Below are 24729 nucleotides of genomic sequence, written 5' to 3' on the forward strand. Positions count from 1 at the left end.
CTACTTAAACCTAACTAACCTAAGGACATCACACACATCCATGCCCGATGCAGGATTCGAACCTGCGACCGTAGCAGCAGCACGGTTCCGGACTGAAGCGTTTAGAATCACTCGGCAACAGCGGCCGGCTCGCTTCATTATTCGGTTCATACAATAGACGAATAATTGACAGCACTACACAACAGTAACTTTGTAATAGGCGCTACACTACTGACGGGCATACACAGTATTGTTGTTATTATCATCATTAATACCAGTAGTCAGATACAAAGCACTGACAGCAAAAGCCTTCCAGTTCCTGACAATTCAGAAATAAGAAATCCTGCGATAAGGTGTTTTCCAGACGGTGGGCCTAATTATTGCGCATGCATTTTAATTTGGATGATTTTAAATGAGGTGCAGGGTGTGGATGAAACAGATGTCGGTTGGGATAGAAGTGGTGTTCTGTTACAGGTACTTTTCAGCAATCACGATGCGTTGAGAATTGCGTCATCATTCTCCCTATCCCCTAAAAATATGTTGTAGAAATAAACAGTACCAATTCTCTTATTCACTTATTAGTTCGTTGTTTAGAAAGACCATCTACACAGACCAAGTATCATTTATCATTCGTCATTTTAAGAACGAAAGTGTTCGAAGAAATTGTTTTTCATTCCTATGAATAATAATGATGGTGGGAATCGGGGTAAGGGGGGAGGGTATACTAGCTAACATCTCATTACGCTGAGAGGTAATGGAATGCTCTCAGAAAGGTTGGGAACCAGTGCTCTAGATCCTAGGAAGTAGTACATAAAACCGTACGCCAGGAGCCGAGAAATGTTGGATCCGGAACATTCAAACTGGGAAAAATCAGAACATACAAGACTGGTAGTATGTGGAATATGGCGCAACAGGAATTATACGATGGAGAGCTGTTAGCCATAATTCTCGAAGACATATTCTGTGGTCAATAAGTACTACGATGTGGTAGGAGTCGTGCGATTATCGAGAGGAAAGTATACACGAAAATGAGAAACAATAAAGGATGAAATATACAGGCGTATAATAGTTAATAGCAAAAACTTACACAGGTGACAGTATACGATACAATAAACATAATCATTCTAGTAAGAACGAACCGCTGCTGATTTCAGTATGCAATATTGTCCTAGTCACTATAAATGTATTTACGATGTAAACTTGTCGATTACGTTGCACCTAACTGGGCTCAAATTTGGCGTAAACACACAAGACGTTCATGAGTCACCACATCAGCTACGTTTGTCGTGGCATGTTTGGTTAAGCATTGGGTGGCTTCTGTGTCTATGGAGGAGTCTTTCATGATTGCTTGAGTGTGCTCAAAACAGACTAACCTAAGTGAGAAATCTATATAAATAAAAATGTATACGTTTGCTTGTACAAAATCGTCAATTCCGAAAGTTTCTCACTGAATGATTTGAAATTTTGACACAATGTTGCATTCGAAACACGGGTGTTTTTATATGCCTATTTTTAACGCATATAATATATAAATGTATCCCACGTGTAAAAATTTAAATCGGTCAAGAACTTTTGTACATATGGTAAATCACCTAAAACTTGCACCGCAAATGTTGTGGAAACGAAAAGTGCTACTGATTGGTAATCAGCGGCTCGTATTGCTAGTCTATCAAAAGATTGTAATAATTCTTAGAAAGTCTATTTTTTTGTGCAAACATACACTTCTTAAATGGAACAATGTCAATCAACATTAACATACTGAAAGCAGGGTAAATTAGAATGTCAGTGGTGTTTGTTTCAGGATTCCAGAGCGAATCATTTACGAGATAGTATATTTTGAACACTACACTAAAGAACAACACAAAAACATACATTAGATATATGTGTTCTGACCAGTAACTAGACAACTGACTATCACAGGTTGGGTTTAGAATTACTACCGACAGTGACAATACACGCTTTCAGTCTGGTATGGAACGAATGCTACACACGTGGAAACATATCAGCGGAGATGTCATAGTAGACTGCAGTTATACATCGTTGCATATCATCGGTTGTAATTGTTATGAACTTGTACACAGCGTTTGTCAGCTTTCCCCACAGAAAAAAGTATACAGCCGTCAAATCCTGGGAACGGGCCGGCCAATGCGCATGTCCTCTGCGTCCAATCCGATGGTCTGGAAACAATTCGTGAAGACGTGCTGTAGTACTTCGTGCACTGAGAGTGAGACAATCTTCATGCTGGTACCATAGGTTCCTACTAGTCTGCGTGGAAGATGGTTTCTTGACAGGCTGCGATACTTGGGCGCGTTCTGTGTTCGGTGTATGAAAAACGGTCTTATGAGCTGATGGTTCACTATCCCACACCACACGTTTACGCTTCGTGGACGTTGGCGTTCCACCTGACGGAGCCAACAGGGATTGTCGACAGATCAGTAGTGCATGTTTCGACGGTTTACCTGGCCATGACTGGTAAATGTGGCTTCATCGCTTAAAAAGAAACGTGATACAGTTGGAGTTTCCTGTCTTAATGCTCATGCACAGAAGTTAACGTTATTCTCATAATCGTTTCCACCCAGCTCTTTACAGAAATGTGACAAGGGTGGCACCTGTGTCGATGGAGAATACATAGGACACTTGCCTGACTCATGCCAGTTCCTCGTGCGACTACACGGGATCTATTGTCCGGATCAACTGCAACAGCTGCAAGAATATTAATTTCCCCCTCTTCTGTCTTCACTTGTTTCCTTCTGTTACGTTGTCTGTGTGCTACACTATCACTTTCACGTAACTGGTTCAAAAGATTGATAAAAAATTGCCGAGGTGGTTGACGTCTACAGCTTATCTTGCCATATACACCGAAAAAGAACGGCCTGCATTCTTTTTACATTTTCCATACACCATGAGCATATCGGCTTTTTCTGCATTGGTAAATCCCATCGTCCACTCTTAACCTACTGCTTGGACTGTCATCCACTGACTAGTAAGCCGCATGCACTCAAGGAACACACAAGCACACTGCAAGCAAACGTAACAACATCGTATCTAGCAACTACATGGGCTGAATGACACAAACAAGTGTCAGTGTGGAAACTTTTCAAAATACGATATCTCGTAAACGACTCTCTCAAGACTCCTACAGCAAACACCACTGACATTCTTATTTACCCCACTTTTAGTTTGTTTACGTCAATAGGCATTGTTCCATTTAAAAACTGTATGTTAGCACAAAAAGATACCTTCTAAGTGTATCACTTCAATCTGTTGATCGGCTAACAATACGAGCACTGACTTCCAATCCATTCTGTAAAAACCGCACATCAAAAGCTAGTTTTAAGTGATTCACCATACATATATTTTATGATCACCTACCTAATAGCCGGTATGTCCATCTGTGGAATAGGTAACAGCGGCGACGCATCGTAGCGTGGAAACAATGAGGCCTCGGTAGATCGCTGCACACACAAGTCACCTAATTCCCGTAAATTCTTGGGAGGGCGAGGGGGGGGGGGTGACGAAGAACTCTGATGCAGCGTTAAATCACGTCCCAGATGTGTCGGATCGGCTTCAGCTCTAGCGAGTTAGGTGGCCAGCACATCACTTGGAACTCGCCTCTGTGTTCCTCGAACCACTCCATCACACTCACAGAGAAAAGTGGCATAATGATTAGCGCTGGACTCGAATTAGTGAGGACGACTTTTCAACCCAGCGACCGGCCATCCTGATTTCGATCTCCCGCGATTTCTCCAAATCGCTTCAGGCAAATGCCGGTGTGGTTCCTCTGAAAGGGCATGGCCGATTTCCTATCCAATCCTTCCCTAATCCGAGAATGTGCTCCGTCTCTAACGACGTCGTTGTTGACGAGAAGTTAAACACTGACCTCGTCCTTTTCCTCCTCCTCCTTCACACGCCTGGCCTTGTGACAGGGCGCTTTATCTAGTTGAAGAATGCCGCAGCAGCCGAGAAACATGACCGTCATGAAGGGGTGTACGTGGACTACAACGAGTGTACGATACTCCTTGGCCGTCCTGGTGTCCTGCACGAGCTCCACTGGACCCATGGATGCCCACATGTATGTTCCCAAGTGCGTAATGGAGCCGCCGCCAACTTTTCTCCGTCTCAAGGTAACAGGTGTCAAGGATTCGCCCCCCCCCCCCCCCCACTCGGCATGATAAAGAAGGTACCGGCATTCAACGCTCTGCCATGTGTCCATTTCAGTCGTGCTGTTAACATTGGCACTTGCATGGGTCATCAGCTGCGGATGCCTGTATTTAGATGTGTTCACTGCACTGTGTGTTCAGACACGCTTGCACTCTGCCCAGCATTAAAGTCTGATGTCAGTTACGCCACAGTTCACTGCCCGTTCTGTTTGACCACTCTTCTCAGCATGAGACGTCCGACATCTATAATAAGCGGTGGCCACCTAACCCAACGACGCCTGGAAGTGGTTTCGCCTTGGTTTCACTCACTACAGGACCCCTCGAACACCCGACAAAGTGTGCAATTTCGAAAATGCTCGTGCCGAGCCTCCGGGCCATAACAGTCTGCCCTCGATCAAACTGGAATAGATCGCGCGCCTTCTCCGTTCTACACACGGACAGCACGCTCACTGATACTACATGCACCGTTCGTATATCGGTAGTAGGTCGGTGATCATAATGTTCTGGCAGATCAGTAGTATGTATAGAAATATATTCAGACGTTGTTAGCGAACAGGAATTTGAAACTTCCTGGCAGATTAAAACTGTGTGCACCGACCGAGAATCGAACTCGGGACCTTAGCCTTTCGCGGGCAAGTGCTCTACCATCTGAGCTACCGAAGCACGACTCACGCCCGGTCCTCACAGCTTTACTTCTGCCAGTATCTCGTCTCGGCTAAGGTCCCGAGTTCGAGTCTCGGTCGGTGCACACAGCTTTAATCTGCCAGGAAGTTTCATATCAGCGCACACTCCGCTGCAGAGTGAAAATCTCATTCTGGGAACAGGAATTTGTCGGCTTATGATTATAATACGACAGGATGGGCAAATAAGTGGCCTAGACGACTGGATGTGAATGTATGCATATAACCACACCCGGTGACACGCACACTACGTGAACGCCTGCCTCGTGATCCACACCAGTTCAGAGCGTAGTGCTCGCTGTGTCACTGTGAATGGATAAGTGCAATGGGGACGGTGGTACTCACAGTGGAGCAACGGATGTTCGTTGTGGAAAGTTAGGTGACAACAAAACCGTGGAATGGTGTGGTCAGTTGTTGGCTGAGAAGTTTAATAGTGCGAAAGTGCCAGCAAAGAATGCCATGGAACGCTTAGTCCGAAAATGGAGTCAGTCAGGATCTGTTTAGAGCAAGTCAAAAAAACATTCCGAAACCTGTCCAGACACCAGAAAATATGTCTGCAGTTCACCAGAAAATGCTTCAAAGCTATACTAAATCAACCCGACCCCTGTCGCAAGAGACCGGCATATCACGTCGATCATGCGGACGAATACTCCACCTGGATGTTCGCCGGGCTACTTTTATTTGCCCCCACCTTGTACAACAGAATCTGAATATGTAATAACAGTAAACATGGTTCAAGGTCGGAGAGAAGTTGGAAGAGGAGATGGACAGAAAGAGGGGCAAGAGGAGATGGAGAAAGAGGGGGAGGAAAAGATGGACATAGGAAGACGGAGAAGGTGGTGGCGGTGGAGGAGGAGGAGGAGGTGCACATGGACATAGAGGAGGAGAGGAAGAGAAAGACAGATATAGGGAGGGGGGGGGTGTAAGGAGACGGGACATGTATCCAACTCCCGTACAAGTTAGAAACGTGTTTTCTGTTTTCTTCCTTTTCCAAATAACCAGACCAAACCACAGCAACGCGTGGCTGGGAACAACTGTTATTTGAGAAAAAGAGCGCCCAATAAAATTCTGTTACAGTCAATTTAAAAATTCCTTAAAATTGGCTTCTGTTTTAAAAGACGTTTGGGAGGGTTAGAGATACCACTTGGCTTGTAGATAAACATGTCTGTCGTGAGGCGGAGCGAGGAGATCGGCTGCGATAGCCGCGGGAACCTTGAACGCCAGCTGATCGAGTCCCGACAAACAGTGTCGTAAACGGCCGTTTGACGCTGTTGCCCTTCGTCTCTGTTGTCCCGAGGCGAATGCGGAACGCTCGCAAGGATAACGACTGGAACACGAGGAGGCCTCGACATTTGCTTAAACACGCGAGCCTTATGTCCCTCTTCGCACTCTGCCTCTATATGCAACAAGTTGCAGTCAGCAACCCGGTGAGACCGAACATTATTTCGAGGATCAAGGTCGCCAGGGGTTTTTACGCTCTACACATCTGTTCAATGCCACAATGTCGCCTAAACAGAAACACTCTTTCCTTTCTAGAATATCTGAGGGTTAGTCAATATATAAGCCCCTAACTGAGGTAGAGATATCAGTGCCTTGTGTACCAGCCTGAGATTTATTTTACTTTTCCACAGTCTTCTCCTCTACATTTAAACACTTATCTCATCGATTGACAAGGCCTTAAAAATCTGCAGCTTGGAATTCCTGAGCATCATTCGTAGCCAATGAGTGACGTCTCAGTCAACAACCAATTTATTTGGTTCTTACGTTGCTGCAACCCACAACGCCGATGTGTCGTGGGGGTAGCGAAATACTCCTAGACGGTGAACGTATGGCGTCAGTGGACAACCAGGACGAACAAGACGCTCTTTGTTTGCAATTTCTTCTTGTCTTTTGTTGAGTTACTGTATTCAATTTTATACATTTCCGTGAAATACACTCCTAAACATATCCGAGACGAATAACACTACGAACATACTCTGTGGACAATTCCTTGGTTCACAAAACTCACTCTGTTCCAATCTAGTACATATTTACAGCGCAGCTGCGTCTTGGTCTGAATCCAGATCATTAACGATTTTCCGCGAAATTCTGTGTGGCGTCTAACGCACGCTGCCTTCAATCTTGTACTAGTAATAAGGAACAGGAGTGAGTTTGTGAACCAAGGAATTGTCCGACTATGAGTATGTTCGAGAGTTATTCGTGCTCGGAATATGAGTTAGGGAGTGGTATTTCACGGATAATTGTGATAGAAAGTCGGTGCAAGTACAGGAAACGTCAACAAAGACAAGAAGACTTTCATTTCAACAATAGGAGGCGTTCCTTTGAGATATGATGATCTATATAAACAATTTGCCACATTTTTTTCCGTGCCTTGGTTGTAGAAGTCTCCATTTTGGCTCTTCAGCAAACGTTACACCTCGAAAATCACTTCGTCAGTCTGGAAGTGCATACCGCGCAACAGATGATTCATCCGAGCATAAAGGAAGAAGTCACTGGGTGCCATGTCAAGAGTATACGGGATGTGAAGCAAAATTTGATAGTACAAAGGCCGGTCGGAGTGACCGTGCGGTTCTCGGCGCTGCAGTCTGGAACCGAGCGACCGCTACGGTCGCAGGTTGGAATCCTGCCTCGGGCATGGATGTGTGTGATGTCCTTAGGTTAGTTAGGTTTAATTAGTTCTAAGTTCTAGGCGACTGATGACCTCAGAAGTTAAGTCGCATAGTGCTCAGAGCCATTTGATAGTACAAAGGAGGAGCATGCATGATTGTGTCCTTTGTATAAGCACCTGTGGCGTTCGTATCGAACAAAATGACCCCTTTGATGAGTTTCTCACGTCGCTTTGTCTTGGAAGCCTCCTGTAACCTCGTCATATGAACTCTGTAGTATTTTCCTGTGACGGTATGCCCCTTACGAGCGTTATCTGTGACACCACACCGTGATAGTCTTCTTCTTTTTGTTTTTAAGTCACATTACCCGATGATGATGGGACTTCTTTCTCGGAGGTGGTGATTCCACATATTTCCACTGCTTGCTCTGCTTCTTCCTATCGACGTCATAATTACGAGACAAATATTCGTCCACGGTGATTATGCGGCCAGAGTAGACCTGTGTATTGGCGTGACACATTTGCAGCATTTCCACTGCTTCCCCAGTTCAGCGGAGTTTTCGAATGTGTGTGAGAAGTCGCAGAACCCAAAGGTCGGCGACCTGTGTCGTGCAAGATACTGAGAACTGATAAATTTTCATATTTTCCATCATAGCCTCGATTGTGACACGTCATTCTCCACACACCAGAGCCTCCGCTTCTCTTGGAGATTCCCGCTTCTTCACAGTCAGATGGTCTGCCAGCCTGTTCTTAGTCATTCAGACTTGCTTGAGCACATTGGACTCCGCAAGTACAACAGTGTGGCTAGGTCATTACTGTGTCATAAGATCGCACAGTGTTGCCTTGTAGATCCACCAACTCTGTAAATGTTGCGGTGTTGTTTCTCGTCAGATGCAGGAAACGGATAACAGCATGATACGCCACTTCATCAGTAAGCTGTGCCATTTTGTTTTGGTTCCTCTAGCGTTGTGCTATGGTACTGTGGTGCGGGTATTTCAATGTGTAAAAGGACAGTAAACAAAACAAAAATTAATTACGTAACTTTATTTTTTTTCGAGGTGATAATTAAATCTTTACGACTTCTCCTCGTACAAGAGTGTTTAGTACATAGTGTTGCCGATGTTCTGGTGTGGAGGGCAGGCAGCGGACCCTGGGAGACAGGCGGGCCTCGCGAGGCAAGCCTCGAATTATAAGCAAAGCCAGCCAGCGCCGTGGGAAATGACGCTGGCCTGTGTCCTTGGCTGCCCCCTCCCAGCACAACAAAGAGAGGACCGAGTCTAGCTAGTTCATTACACTGTGTCCGGTAGTGATTTCGACCGTACAGCGGCGTCCTTAGGCCCGTACCTTCACATGGTTTCCAAAGGGTCTGCTCATTCACCGGACAACGAGCTTTTTGCATACTCTTTCATAGAAAACCCTAATAATCTCATAGGACAAAATACGAGGATACGTCAATTATTATCAACAATTTAGTTATATTTTTGTTTATTTTGGTAGTACTGTCGTTTTACGTTGATGACTCATGCTTTATTTATTTGTTGTTATATCTCTGCAATTTTTGCTAGGTTAGTTTCATTATCGCTGCCGTGCTGTTAATCATGGCTGCTCCGCTGTCTAATTGCACCAAAGAAGAGCAATGTTCAGTGATCCGTTTTTTGTCGGAAGGCATATCAGGGACCGAAATTCATCGAAGACTTTCGGTACAGTACGGGAACAGTGTTTTGCTCCAACGGAGTGTCAAGGAATCGATTGAAAAATTCCGAAATGGTCACACAAGTATTACACACGATGAAGGAGCCGAACGACCGTTTACCGCCACAAATGAAGAAACCATTGAGCGCCCACGTGAAATGATTCTCTTAGGCAGACGATTATCTATTGACGACGTGGCACATCGTCTGCAAAAACACATGTGCTACAAAAAGCCACTGTTTCGTGCGCATGTACCCCGACGTCAATACGAGATATGATCACCATGTACACGTACACAGGCCGCACAACGGGTTGGCATACTGTGGATCAGGTTGTCGAGCAGCTACTGGGGTATAGTCTCCCACTCTTGCACCAGTGCCTGTCGGAGCTCCTGAAGTGTCCTAGGGGTTTGAAGGCGTGCATCGATACGTCGACCCAGAGCATCCCAGACGTGCTCGATGGGGTTTAGGTCTGGAGAACAGGCAGGCCACTCCATTCGCCTGGTATCTCCTGTTTCAAGGTACTCCTCCACGATGGCAGCTCGGTGGGGCCGTGCGTTATCATCCATCAGGATGAAGGTGGGACCCACTGCACCCATGAAAAGGCGGATATACTGGTGCAAAATGACGTCCCGATACGCCTGACGTGTTACAGTTCCTCTGTCAAAGACAGACCTGTACGTGCACCAACCATAATCCCACCCCACACCATCAAACCACGACCTCCATACAGGTTCCTTTCAAGGACACTAAGGGTTGGCATCTGGTTCCTGGTTCACCCCAGACGAAAATCCGGCGAGAATCACTGTTCAGACAATACCTGGACTCGTCCGTGAACAAAACCTGGGACCACTGTTCCAATGACCATGTACTGTGTACTGTGTTCTTGACACCAGGCTTTACGGGCTCTCCTGTGACCAGGGGTCAGTGGAATGCTCCTTGCAGGTCTCCGGGCGAATAAACCTTGTCTGTTCAGTCGCCTGTAGACTGTGTGTCTGGAGACAACTGTTCCAGTGGCTGCGGTAAGGTCCCGAGCAAGGCTACCTGCAGTACTCCCTGGCCGTCTGCGGACACTGATGGTGAGATATGGGTCTTCTTGTGGTGTTGTACAGGGTGGACGTCCGGTACTGTAGCGCCTGGACACATTTCCTGTATGCTGGAATCGTTGCCATAATCTTGAGATCACACTTTGTGGCACACGGAGGGCCCGTGCTACGACCTGCTGTGTTTGACCAGCCTCCAATCACCCTAGTATTCTACCCCACATAAAGTCATCAATATGTGTTCTTTGAGCCGTTTTCAACATACAGTCACCATTAGCACGTCTGAAAACTTCAGCACACTTACTCGCAGCACAGTACTCTGACATGCACCAACACACACCTGTGTATGTGGACTGCTGCCAGTGCCACCGTGCGACGACCGCAGGTCAGATGCACCGCGTGGTCATACAGCGAGGTGATTTAAACCAGCAAACCGCCGGCCAGAGTGTTGGTTCACCATGTATCAGCATTATCCTTAATTATGAGCATGAGTGTATATATATCTCTTATGGGACTTAACTGCTAAGGTCATCAGTGCCTAAACTTACACACTACTTAACCTAAAGTATCATATGGGCAAACACACCCACCCATGCCCGAGGGAGGACTCGAACCTCCGACAGGACCAGCCGCACAGTCTATAACCGCAGCGCCTTAGACCGCTCGGCTAGTCACGCGCGGCAGCATGAGTGTACTTTGCGCATAATAATTGACTTAGCCTCGCGTTAGTCACCGTCTTAAATGAGCAAACTAGTTGCTTTGCAGCGCTATATAATGGTACAGAATGGTACCAGGCGGGGTCATATGACCCTTCACCGCTGTCGTAAGTCGTCAAGTTTGCCTATGTGCGTGTGTTCGCGCGCGGTTGTGTGTGTGTGTGGGGGGGGGGGGGGGGGGGGAGGGGGGGGCGCAATAACACGGCGCAACAACACTGGAGACAAGTTTCTCGCCTTACCAATCGGTTTCAACCCTGACAAGAATTTCTGCTGTCAGTGAATGCAGGTCTGTCTCAACAGGGAACTGTGAAGGAACTGCCGAACTGCATGCAGTGGGCATTTGGAATCGGGTACATCGCGAAAGACCATTTTCGAAATGGCACAGCGATCCAGTTAGGCGTATAACCAGTTGTCCGTGGACGATGCAGTTCAGATTTGAGTGGTTTCCGTTATGTGTTGGGTATGGTCATCATCCCCTGACTTGGACTGTCACTCCGGTTACCGTGACGTGATCCAGGATGTTTATTTTATCATTCTCGGTGTTACCCTTTCTCCTACACGTTCATGACGAGTATGCTGTGACACTCCCATCTCACAAGATGACTACAACGATGCCCACGGTTCTGCACGCTCGCGTTCCTGGTTTAAACAACATTCATTTCCATTGTCCTGCTAAATTATCCGATCTTAATCCTGTAGAAGAGACAAGAAATATTTGGAATAGCGGGAATGAGGCAGCAATCAAATCCCCGCGGTTTTCTAGCTCTGAAACGTCTACTTCCAAAGTGGCGTCTGCCAGGTGTGACCTTCCCGAAGAAAGGTGTGGACTCCCTACATCTTCGAATTATCAAGGATAGATGTGCTGCTAAATGATGTTAGCGTGACATCTCCTGGAGTTGATCAGTTTTTTGTTCGCTGTGCTTACCACCGGGTATTTTTTCTGATCTGGCGAGAGCATTTGCTAGAATTTTACTGTAGTTGCTAAATGAAGAATTCGCGCTCCTCTGCCGTTACCAGCACAAGGGTGTTTCACCAGAATTGAAAGCTCAACCTATTACAGAGGAAGTTTGAAAGCTGGTGAACTGTATGATCGCAGAAATGCTGAAAGGTAGACTTTGAATATTGCTGCCAGAGACGTCAGTTATCATTGATAAGTAATGTTTTACGGAGCTTGAAATTTTTAAATCTGGATCTAAAGAACAATATTAAATGGAGTGAAAAGGAACTGGAAATTCTCGTTCTCAGTTAATTGAAATAACAAATATTGAGTATTGCAGTAGCCACTGTAAGGCAATATTGAAGACCTTTGTGATGTGGTATGAAATTAATCATGGTTGGAAGTCATATATATTAAAAAATAAAATAAAAAATGGGGATTCGAAGTGACTGACGAGCCGGAAACCGGGCAGGACACAGGCTAGATAAGAATAATGAAAATAGTTGTCCTGATTGAGTAAAAAATGCTTACATTATATAACAAAGGCAACTGAGCTGGAGGAAAATTGTATTCATCACTTTATACACAAGCATAATTAAAAAGAATTTGGAGAAAGTAGAATTGGCTTCCTGGACTTTAAAAAATCGAATCTGGTTATTACTAATGAAATTGATTACTGGATTTCAGGTATATTATGCAAACAACTAAGTTTTACAAATGCTCAAAAATTTTTCAGCACCTCCGCGTTATCATCAAGAGGTATTTTTACTCAGTTACAAAGCAAGGGAAGTACGTGTACATCTGTTGAATTTCACAAAGTAATATACGATTCAGCTTGAGGAGTACTCATTAGAAAAGTTGCTGTATTTGAAATCAGTCACCATCGATGGTGTAGCAGTGGGTGGTGAGCTCTGTGGCAATACAAAGAAATGGAGAAAATCCATGACGATAAGGAAAACCCCGACGTGTCCTTCATGGCTTCGTCCGACTGCTCATTCAGAAGTAACAGGAATTTAGTTTTATATCTATTTTAAACTTTTTCAGAAAGTTTCCTAAATTCAGGTACCGTAAAGTGATAATGGAAAAGAGAAACACGAGGCAGCTATGCACGACGCATTGCACGCTGCAATAGCCTCCCGCGTGGAACATAACTGCCAACTTCGTCGTGGACAACCTTCGTCGGCCGGTGTGGCCGTGCGGTTCCAGGCGCTTCAGTCTGGAACCGCGCGACTGCTATGATCGCAGGTTCGAATCCTGCCTCGGGCATGGATGTGTGTGATGTCCTTAGGTTAGTTAGGTTTAATTAGTTCTAAGTTCTAGGCGACTGATGACCTCAGAGGTTAAGTCGCATAGTGCTCAGAGCCATTTTTGAACAACCTCCAATACACACCAGAACATTATGACCTATCTAATAGGCGGCATGTCCACCTAACCGTACTGACCGACCGCCGTGTCCATAGGCGTCACTGGATGCAATTATGGAGGGGCGTGTGGCCAGCACACCGCTCTCCCGACCGCCGTCAGTTTTTGTGACACCGCTGCTTCTCAATCAAGTAGCTCCTCAGTTTGCCTTACAAGGGCTGAGTGTACCCGCTTGTCAACAGCTGTCGGCAGACCGGACGGTCACCCATCTTAACTGCTAGCCAAAACCGACAGCGTTTAACATCGGTGATCTGTCGAGAACGGCAAGGCCGTTGGCATACAAATCACTTAATTCCCGCAAATTCCGGGGAGTGGGGCGATGAACTCTGACGCCACTTTCAATCACATCCCAGACATGTTCGATCGGGTTCAGATCTATCGAGTTGGGGGTGGGGGGTTCGGGCAACACATCAATTCGAATTCGCCACTGTGTTCCTCAAACCACTCCGTCACACTTCTTGCCTTGTGACACGGGGCATTATCTTACAGAAAAACGCCACTTGCGTTGGGGCACATGATCGCCATAAAGGGGTGTACGTGCTGTGCAACCAGTGTACGATACTCGTTGGTTGTTGGTGCATTGCACGAGCTCTACTGGACCTACGGATGGCCACGTGAATGTTTTCGAGAGTATAATGGAGCCGCCGTCAGCTTGTCTCCGATCCTCAGTACTGGTGTCAATCAGTTGTTCTCCTGGAAGAAGACTGATTCGCGCCCTCCCGTCGGCTTGATGAAGAAGGTACCATCCAACGCTCTGCCACCGCGCGAACGCTCAGTGCCTATGATCACTTTGGCATTTCAATCATAGTTGCCGATGTCGTAGTGTTAACATTGTCACATGCATGGGTCGGCTGCGGAGAGGTCCATCTTTAGAAGTGAATGGTGCATTGTGTGTTCACACACACACTTGTACTCTGCCCAGAATTAAAGTCTGATGTTAGTTCCGCCACAGATTGCCGCCTGCCCTGTTTCGCCAATCTGTCCAGCCTACAACGCCCGACATCTGTAATGAGGGGTGGCCGCTTAAAGCCACGGCGTCTGGAAGTGGTTTCACCTGCGTTGCGCCACGTTTTCAAGACACTCACCATAGCACTCCTCGAACACCCGACGAGTTGGCGCAGTTTCGGAAATGTTCGTGGCGAGTCTCCGTGCCATTGCAACTTGGCCTTGGTCAGAACAGATAAATCGCGCGCCTTCCCCATTCTTCACACGGACAGCACGCCCACTGATCCCAAATGCACTGTGCGTGTGTCAGACGTCTGACTAACAGTCATTGCTCGGTAGGTGACGGTGCTATCGCCTTGACGGGTTTATATCGGCGGTAATAATGTTCTTCAAAAATGGCTCTGAGCACTGTGGAGCTAAACAACTGAGGTCATCAGTCCCCTAGAACTTAGAACTACTTAAACCTAACTAACCTAAGCACATCACACACATCCATTCCCGAGGCAGGATTCGAACCTGCGATCATAGCAGTCGCGCGGTTCAGGACTGAAGCGCCTAGAATCGCTGGGCCACTGCGGCCGGCTCATAATGTTCTGGTAGATAAGTGTTCGAGAACGGAAAAATAGGTATCGCTCTCCTTCCACCGTCTAAAAACTTTCGATATGTTAGCTATATTTCTTATATAGCAATGTATTATTTAAAATGCACCGAACATAAACTGATCAGCTACTACATTCTTCAGTGCAAACATTTCAAAATATGCGCGATGGTTTACCTTACTTCGCTTGACTTGAATTTTCCCTGGCCGTGGATCGCACAACACTTTGAATGTTAACAACATAACAGCGCTACAAACCATTGTCGTCAAGTTAGAAGTTGGTGGATGATCGTGCTTAAAAACTAAGATGTTAACCTCTGAAAAGCAAGATCACACACTATATATGAAACAAAGAACACAAATGGCATAGGCGAACAACAAAACATTTTGGTGCCAAACATTAACTTAGCATCATAGAGGAGAAAAGTAGTAACGGAACGACTGTAATACGTTGCACAATAGTCGTCTACTTGTGTGTTTACTGATTAACGCCTTTTTTGGCTGTAGTGGATTTGCAGATATGAATTTATTGATGAAAGATACTAAGAAATGTACTGGTCGGAGCGGCTGAAATATTGATGAATACTATGAGTGTCAGCCACGTTCGTGAAAGATGTGAGATCAGGGGCACATTTCAGCACGGGCTATCGATAGCCTAGGTGCTTGCACTACAAAACATATAAACAGAAAAAACCGTTACTGTCTGTTGTCTTACAGTCGTGAAAGAAGTAGACAATTATTTTGTAAGGGATTATTCGGCTGAATTTTTCAATGGACAGCCCATATGAATTAAGTCGGCATTTAGTTTTCATACAGCGCACGTCGTCGCATCGAATTATCAGTGGCTCCCAGTTAATCTACTGGAACTTCATTTGGCAAAATCGCTAGGACTTTTAAAAGATTTAACAGCTTAAAACGAATTCAATTTTGCGCAAAGCTGATTTCTTCCATGTCGCGTCGGGGACAGAAAATGCTAATACAGTATTAGTTAACTGCAAAAGAGTTCCCAGAACTAGTCTCGTTTATAAACAGGAACAATGGCCACATAGTTCTAGGGACAAAAAGTTTGTTGGGACCAGATGTTATTAGCAGTGAAGCTCCAAATTCTGATTGAAATCTTTGTGCCACAGATGGATCAAACGTGGTTGTCGGATGCGCTGATTGATCTCGCTGCCTCAGGAGCAATAGTGGCGGAACATCTTAAGGGAAACTTGAAGAACACCTCGTGTAAATTTCCTCGTCATGATGCAGTATCAGATGGAGATTTCAACTTACAGCCATAGACTGGGAGACTCACGAGATCAATGCCGGACCTACGACGAACGCGCGGTATCTGTTAAGACAGTGCGGTGAAATTTGGCGTTAATGGGCAATGACAGCAGACGACCGACGCTTACGACATGACTTGCATCGCCTCCCGTGGACTCGTGGCCATGTCACCGGGCTGCAATTGTTCGCGATTGGTTAGAAGATCGTTCTGGACGGTTCGAGTGAATTATTTGGCCATCCAGATCGGCCAACATAACTCCCTTCGAACGTTTTTGGAACATAATCGAGAGGGCAGTTCGTGCACAAAATCCTGCACTGGCAACACTTTTGCTATAGAGGCAGCGAGTCTGAATATTTCTGCAGGTGACTTCCAACGACTTTAGTCCACGCCACGTCGAGATGCTACACTAAGCCAAGAAAAAGGAGCCCCGACACCGTATTACGACGTATCTCATGACTTTTGTCAACTCAGTGAATGACGTGCAGAGCCTTTACACTCGTCTCGCAGTTGATGTAGTCATAGTCCACGCCGATGGCTCGAGTAACCCTCATCGCCGGCATTGCCGTTGACGTTACTGTTGTCGGCCATTTTATCTGCTTTCTCTCTGTCGCCTGTCGTGTTACCATGACCATCGGCGCCGTTTCCCTCGCGGATGCCTTCGTGTTCTGAGCTTTTACGGTTTCCTCGTAGCGTCGCGTCCATCTTTACAACCCGAATGCTTTGCGGTCAGGCGGCAGCAGGGTCTCTGTTCCTTTAGTGCTGCCGGCCCGTCTGTTTTACGGCCCACTGTAGCGACATACGTGTCGGCTACTCGCCCTTGTTACGACGTTCCTACTGCTGTCCCACTTGAATATCCTCGGGACTTTGTGTGACACAGAAGTCAGATGTTACACGCTGAGGAGGGACGAATAGCCTGCATTACAGGTGACGAACTATGGTAAAGTCCTGCACTGTGCTGGCTAGTTAGCGACAGTTCTTAGTTGCAATTACTGAGATTGGAGTTATGAAAAATTTCACCCTGTCTCGCGGGCCAAAGCGAGGCTGGCGACCCCAATTTAGAATTTTTAATAGAGTAACAGACCAGAGGCAATCAGGGTTCGCCAGTAAACGTTCCTGATTAAATCTGTAGAGCAGTACGTCACATAATTTGTCTACCGTGCCGCACTTCAACAGTGCGTGGATCGCGACCGCGAGTGTCATTTTGTGCAACGCCTCGGTAACAAAAACGGACAAAAGGAACGCTTCAGCTTGGTCAGCAACAGGTTCCCCTACCGTTCGTCGGCGTGACATAGTGGAAAATGTATCAAGCCCCCCACTTTCATCGGTGAAACCTCAATAGTGCCCAGTTGGCAAGAGGGACGCTTCAGCTCACGTAGCTGTTGATGTATTCGTACCCTTCCATCATAATATGTCAATGTGTAAGCCGACTCTTCAGTCCGGGCGTTGTTTCTCCATTCTGTGAACGGCTAGTTGCGGCTTACCTGCACAGTGGAAATCTTTGCTCCCTATCGTGTGAGATTAACAGACGTACGGCTGTAGAACTGTTACCCCTTGCCCCTATAGCGATGATGTGCGTTTGGACACCGTGACTGATCAGCGTTTGCTGAATGGACTATGGCTACTCCTTGTACTGTAACAAGCCGCCGACGGCGATTGCGGTCAACAAGAAGTTAGTTGCCGGCAGAAACCGACCCCGGCGGCAGCCGTTTTCTCCAAATCGAGGTGTTCACGGCACACACTCGACAAGGTGACACTTGTAAATTCGTTAGCCTGGTGCCCGCACGACTTCTTTGTAGAGTTCCGTGCGTCGTGCCCCTACGATCTTGCCACTCGATTCAAATTCAAATTTGTGTGAAATCTTATGGGACTTAATTGCTAAGGTCATCAGTCCCTAATCTTACACACTACTTAACCTAAATTATCCTAAGGACAAACACACACACCCATGCCCGAGGGAGGACTCGAACCTCCGCCGGGACCAGCCGCACAGTCCGTGACTATAGCGCTTCAGACCGCTCGGCTAATCCCGCGTGGCTTGCCACTCGATCACATACTCTCATGCCCCGTATCGTGCCCATCTTGCGCGCTGTCACGCCGACGGCCAGTAAAATGTCTGACGACATATTGATCACGTGACAAGCCGAACTATTCCGTTCGCTGTGTCAACAAGAGTGGTATTTCATCAACACAGCAAATTTATTTCATTCAGTTGGTCACGAATACAGAAGACAATGGAATTCAATGGACCAGTTCTCAACTTTTATCTATGCGGGATCAAACTAGTTATTCTCATGTATTCTTGATTTAGTTTACTGTTTGAAGTTGCACGTAATTGCGCTCTATCAACACTGGAAATAAGCACAAGTCCATATTTTATATTTGGTGCCCCCCCCCTCTCTCTCTCTCTCTCTCTCTCTCTCTCTCTCTCTCTCTCTCTCTCTCTTAGAGAGAACATTTAATCTAAATCAATTCTGTAATGTACACAGTTTGGATCTCACAGACTTGCAAGTGGATTTGTTTGTCAGTTATGAATCGAATAGTGTTCCAGGCATTAGATATGTGATTCTCAAGCGATCTCGAAATCTCTGCTGCCACATATCGGTCCTCCATCGCTTTTAATTATTCAGATATTAAAAATAAATTAAGTCAAACGTGCCATGGTTTGGGTTCCATGCTAATCCGCGGGTGCACCCCGCCTCCCTCCTGTCCCTGTCACGCAAATTTTGCTTCCTGAGACAATATACAGGTGGTTGGACAAAGGGAAAATTTTGCCACTTAAAGTGTGCTCCCGTTTGTTGTAGCTGTGCAGTACTCTAGTGTTCAAACACTTGGGTTCATGATAGCTTCTTAAGAAAGCATAGTCATTTATCTTCAGGCGTACTTCGCGAAACACTGAAGTGCAATGCAGAGAATTGTTCTATCATACCCTATATTATGGAGCGTGGAGGAATGACTGCTGTTACCAGTTTCATTTTAGGACAGATTCCGGAAGCTTTCTGCGCTCCTTCTCGCAGGATGTACAGCACTATTCTTGGAGCTTCTGTCAGTTGAAATTTTTCAGCCGTATGTTACTCTCTCAACAAACATGCCTCTGACGAGTCGGACCGCCATTCTTTGTCTACGCTTAATGTCCCTAACAATCAGACCGGATCTGGGTCCCATATAATTCAGCAGTACGCAGGTATGGGCCGAACAGATTCATTGCATCCCGTCTCTTTCATAGACGTACTACACTGCCCCACTATCCTACTAATGATATATCTAAACACTGTTACACCCAAAAATTTGTACGAATAACGTCTTAGTTGTGACTGATATTCTGTATGTATTAGTTGTGAGTGATATTCTGCATGCTGAGGTCACCATCACCACATTTTTATGTTTTGTGAAGTGCACAATTTTGCACTGCCGTACATGACCAGGTTGCCAAACTTCGCACATGATCAATACTTTGCTTTGCCGAGCTCTGCCCTTTCTTAACGGAGAGAAATGTTGAGTAGTGAAAGTATCCTTGTGTATGCCTCAAGTGAGTGTCACAGTAACATTACTGATTACGAAATACAAGGTGGTCCATAGGTGTGGGCCCACCCACCTAAAACAAAAACAGGTAGATAAACATGTAGAAACTTACCGAGCGACAACGCTGCCCCGTCTCCGCCACTGCAGTCTGTCAATTACAAACTTGTTTTAGTCGAAGTATAACTCATATCTTGCGCACAACGCGAATAACTATAAATCGCCAAACACTATCGGTAGGAAAATATTGTTTTTCACTTCTGGACGTAGCGTAATCAATTGTTGGTGCATGACTGTCGACATAACACTACATGCAGCTATAGGAAAAATCCCAAGAAATAGACAGCTGATGTGGGGGGGTATCGGACCCTAATAGTGTATCCTCGTTCACAAAAGGTGGCTTAGAGAGTATCTAGACACAGCTGTAGATGCGGAACTGGATGTTACTACAATTTTCACGGGACACAATTTCATCCTAGATAATTGGATATCTGCGAGAAGCTAGAGATTGCAATTAATACTATCTGCTTCGTCATTAATTTAGAACAGGAGCAGTAACGTTACTACCACACTTCCCCCTGGAGCACACCAGACAGTCTTACAGTATCTAGATGATCATCTATTCAGGAAATGCGCTGTGTCCTGCCCGTCGGGTAGTTCGCGATCCAAGCGCAGACGTTGTTAGATACCCCACAGAAACGTATTCTGATTAGAGAGTGCGGATGTGGTCTGATTAACGTGCTTTTGGCAGTGTAGAAACGCCAAATCGCCCTTGTTCATCCAGTCTTAATCTATCAGTAAAACGTATAGGAATGGGGGAAAATCTAGTTCCAGCAGCCTCACATTGGCTGTACTGTAGCCTGCGTGTGCCTGTGAAGGTACAGAACTGTGGGAAGCAGTGTCGTAAGGATGCGCCAGCTTCCGCCGTTGCTGGGTGCCCAAAGTGGAAGGGTGCAGGGTCCGTTAGCTGTTGGGGACGTGGCGGCACGCACAACACGCACTGGAATGGAGCATTGTGCGCGGGGCGTCGCCGCCGACGCCCGTCCGTCCGCAGGACAAAGGCGCGCTGCAGGACGATCACCTCTGCGACACGTGCCCCGCACCACTCACTGAGGCGCTGGGGCTGCACATCCCTCCTCTGGGTGCAACTAGCCTACATTACGGGAGAATAAATGACACGTACCAAACGTGCATGACGGAAAGAGTTGTCCGAATTATAACTCCGAAACGCCGAGAGGAACGTCGTCATGCTGTCGCGATAACCGTACAGCGGTTAGTCAAAATAATACCAATACTTATGAAAATAAACAGAATCTTTGTTAGTAGGCTATCGACTTTTCTTTTTGCTTGTATTTAACATTGGTTTGAGAGATATAAGCGGGAAAATGTAGTATGTACCCATTCCTGTCGAAGTGTAATTCCGAAAGTGGGCAGCTTCCTCTCCAAAGTACCCCGCTTTCTCCACAAAGGAACATTTACATTGATTACTTCTCACATTTTCCTACAGGAGGTAATAGTGGTCAAACCAAGGAGAAAAATTCAGCAAACGAATAGCTGTTGAGGAATGGACCAATCTGCCCCCTCATCCCCGTCTGTGCAGATTGTGGTTACCACACATGCTGGCACATCTTCCAGCCTATCTTCGCAGTGAATCACGCACTGTTTCAAATACACCTGGCTCCATTCGGATTGCTTCACATGTATCGGTCACGTTCTCCTGTAACATATGCACAGTGTCGACGAGTTGAGCGTCCATTAACTCCTTTAAATGTCCCCATGCCAGAAATCGTACGGATTCAGGTCGCATTAACTGGAAGGCCATTTCACGGTACCACGTCGACCAATCCATCGCCCTGGAAAGGCTACAATGAGGCACTGTGCCTCGCACAATCCGTAGAAAATGGACAGTGCATAAACCACAATCGTTGGTTTTTCTGCAAGGGTAACTTCGTCCAGTAGCAGTGTTAATTCATGCGAAATGAACTGAAACAGTAAAACGACCTACACTACCGAATACGGGATATTTCGCGTCACAACTAAGACTGCGTATATCTTAACGCGTGTTGGTTCCGGACGTGTGATGGTTCAAATGGCTCCAAGCACTATGGGAGTTAACATCTGAGGTCATCAGTCCCCTAGACTTAGAACTACTTAAACATAACTAACCTAAGGACATCACATACATCCATGCCCGAGACAGGATTCGAACCTGCGACCGTAGCAGCAGCGCGGTTCCAGACTGAAGCGCCTAGAACCGCTCGGCCACAGAGGCTGGCCCGGACGTTTGATTTTAAGAAGTTTCTTCTAGTTTTAACCAATACTATCTCCTGTAGGAATATGTGATATACAGGGTGTTACAAAAAGGTACGGCCCAACTTTCAGGAAACATTCCTCACACACAAATAAAGAAAAGATGTTATGTGGACATGCGTCCGGAAACGCTTAATTTCCATGTTAGAGCTCATTTTAGTTTCGTCCACCTACGCTCAATGGAGCACGTTATCATGATTTCATACGGGATACTCTACCTGTGCTGCTAGAACATGTGCCTTTACAAGTACGACACAACATGTGGTTCATGCACGATGGAGCTCCTGCATATTTCAGTCGAAGTGTTCGTACGCTTCTCAACAACAGATTCGGTGACCGATGGATTGGTAGAGGCAGACCAAATCCATGGCCTCCACGCTCTGCTGACCTCAACCCTCTTGACTTTCATTTATGGGGGCATTTGAAAGCTCTTTGTCTACGCAACCCTGGTAGTATTGTGGGCGGCTGTGATACAATACGCCATTCTCCAGGGCTGCATCAGCGCATCAGGGATTCCATGCGACGGAGGGTGGATGCATGTATCCTCGCTAACGGAGGACATTTTGAACATTTCCTGTAACAAAGTGTTTGAAGTCACGCTGGTACGTTCTGTTGCTGTGTGTTTCCATTCCATGATTAATGTGATTTGAAGAGAAGTAATAAAATGAGCTCTAACATGGAAAGTAAACGTTTCCGGACACATGTCCATTTAACACATTTTCTTTCTTTGTGTGTGAGGAATGTTTTCTGAAAGTTTGGCCGTACCTTTTTGTAACACCCTGTATATATTGTAAATACATTGCACGCTTATATATACGTGTGTGTGTGTGTGTGTGTGTGTGTGTGTGTGTGTGTGTGTGTGTGTGTACGCGCGCAAGCGCGTGCTATACACGAGGTTCCTTGTTACAAGGCAGTGCATGTTGTAATAAATTGTTTCGAATTATCTTTTCTATTGTGAATGTTTTCCGTATGTATTTCAAAGAATTTGTACAGTATGAATGAGATTTTCACTCTGCAGCGGAGTGTGCGCTAATGTGAAACTTCCTGGCAGATTAAAACTGTGTGCCGGACCGAGACTCGAACTCGGGACCTTTACCTTTCGCGGGCAAGTGCTCTACCAACTGAGCTACCCAAGCACGACTCACGCCCCGTCCTCACAGTTTGGAAGGTAGGAGACGAGGTACTGGCAGAAGTAAAGCTGTGAGGACGGGTCGCGAGTCATGCTTGGTTAGCTCAGTTGATAGAGCACTTGCCCGCGAAAGGCAAAGGTCCCGAGTTTGAGACTCGGTCTGGCGCACACAGTTTTAATCTGCCAGGAAGTTTCAATTTGTACAGTATCTAATCCAAAGGATGATAATTAAAAAACAATCTTGATCTCAAATTTCTTTTAATCGGAGTGACCGGTTTCAATCCTTAAGGATCATCTTCAGACTCTGAAATAACACACCTATAGGTAGAGGGATCCTTACAGTAACGTATATACACTGAAATAAGATTACAAATTAGACATACCCAGAACGGCAGGTGGACTTCCATGGAGCAGACTGCGGCGATCTACGACGCTGAACTGACTGCTAAATGGATAGGCAGGGAGTGGTCTTAAATAGCACTAGTCCCACTCACCGTCCTGTGTATGACTTCAGTGTTAACCAATCAGAAGTACAGTGTGTACTATTAGCGTAAAATGTATTACAATAGTCTATATTGCTAAGATTTGAATGTGAAAATGTCACGGTACAGCGTGCCTGAGCGTATAGCGCTCCTGGAAGCCTACTGCGGCTCAATGGAAGTTTTCGACCAAGTTGAAGCTGATGACTACCGGTCCAAGTGTGCTAACAATCATACTTGGTTCTTAAGTCTGAGAGAACAGGTAGTGCTCGTGATGTCAGTGTTGGCAAAGTTGGTCGTCCAAAAAGGATAAAAATATCTGAAAATATCAAGAGGACATGCGATATGTTCCAAACCAGCCCCACTAAATCGTTTAGACGAGCCGTACAAGAGATGGGAATCAACCGGGAGACACTGTGAGAAATGTTGCTGAAGACCTGCATCTCTTTCCATACAAAATTCAAACCCAACAGACATCAAGGCACAGGTTCAAGGAACAGCGTTTGTGTTTCGCCAACGCTATTGTCCACAGAATTCCCGAACAGGACTTTGATGTGAATATGATGTGGTTTAGTGACAAAGCCCAATTTTACTTGGATTGGTTCGTCAATAAGCAAAACTGGCGCATTTGGGGAACTGAGAATCTGCATTTCGCTACGGAGAAGCCTCTTCACCCTCAACGGGTGAATGTGTGGTGTGCAATGTCCAGTCATGGAGTAATCAGTGCAAAATTCCTTGATGGCACGGTGACTACCGAAGCGTACGTGAAGATTTTGGAAGATGATTTTTTTCCCATTGTCCAAAATCACCCTGATTTCGACAAGATGTGGTTTATGCAAGACGGAGCTCGATCCCATCGAAGCAGGAGAGTGTTTTATGTCCTGGAGGACCACTTCGGGGACCGCATTCTGGCTCTGTGCCGCTGGCATGGGCCTCGATTGGCCACCATATTCTCCGGATCTGAACACATGCGATTCCATTTTGTGGGGCTATATTAAAGACAAAGGTGCAGAGCAATAAACAGCCGTTCAGTATTTCATCGACAGCATCAATGTTCCGACACTTCCTGCAGGGCATGCAGAATTTCGCTATTCGTCTGCGCCACATCATCGCCAGGAATGGTAGGCATATCGAACATGTCTTAAAGTAAATCCGAATACCTGTAGTGAAGTTTACATGTTCAATAAAGTGTGTGTATGCCGTAGTTTGTAACTTATTTACTACGCCGTAGTTTGTAACTAATTTACGT

At 46.0% G+C, this 24729-nt stretch overlaps 1 protein-coding gene across 2 annotated transcripts in view; it reads left to right on the forward strand.

The window, feature by feature from the left end:
* LOC124789349 (tripartite motif-containing protein 2-like) overlaps positions 1–24729 on the forward strand; it is a 423313-nt gene that overhangs the window by 260385 nt on the left and 138199 nt on the right. The window lies entirely within an intron of this gene.

The sequence above is a fragment of the Schistocerca piceifrons genome, chromosome 3 (genome assembly GCF_021461385.2).
Source record: "Schistocerca piceifrons isolate TAMUIC-IGC-003096 chromosome 3, iqSchPice1.1, whole genome shotgun sequence".
Lineage (NCBI taxonomy): Eukaryota > Metazoa > Arthropoda > Insecta > Orthoptera > Acrididae > Schistocerca > Schistocerca piceifrons.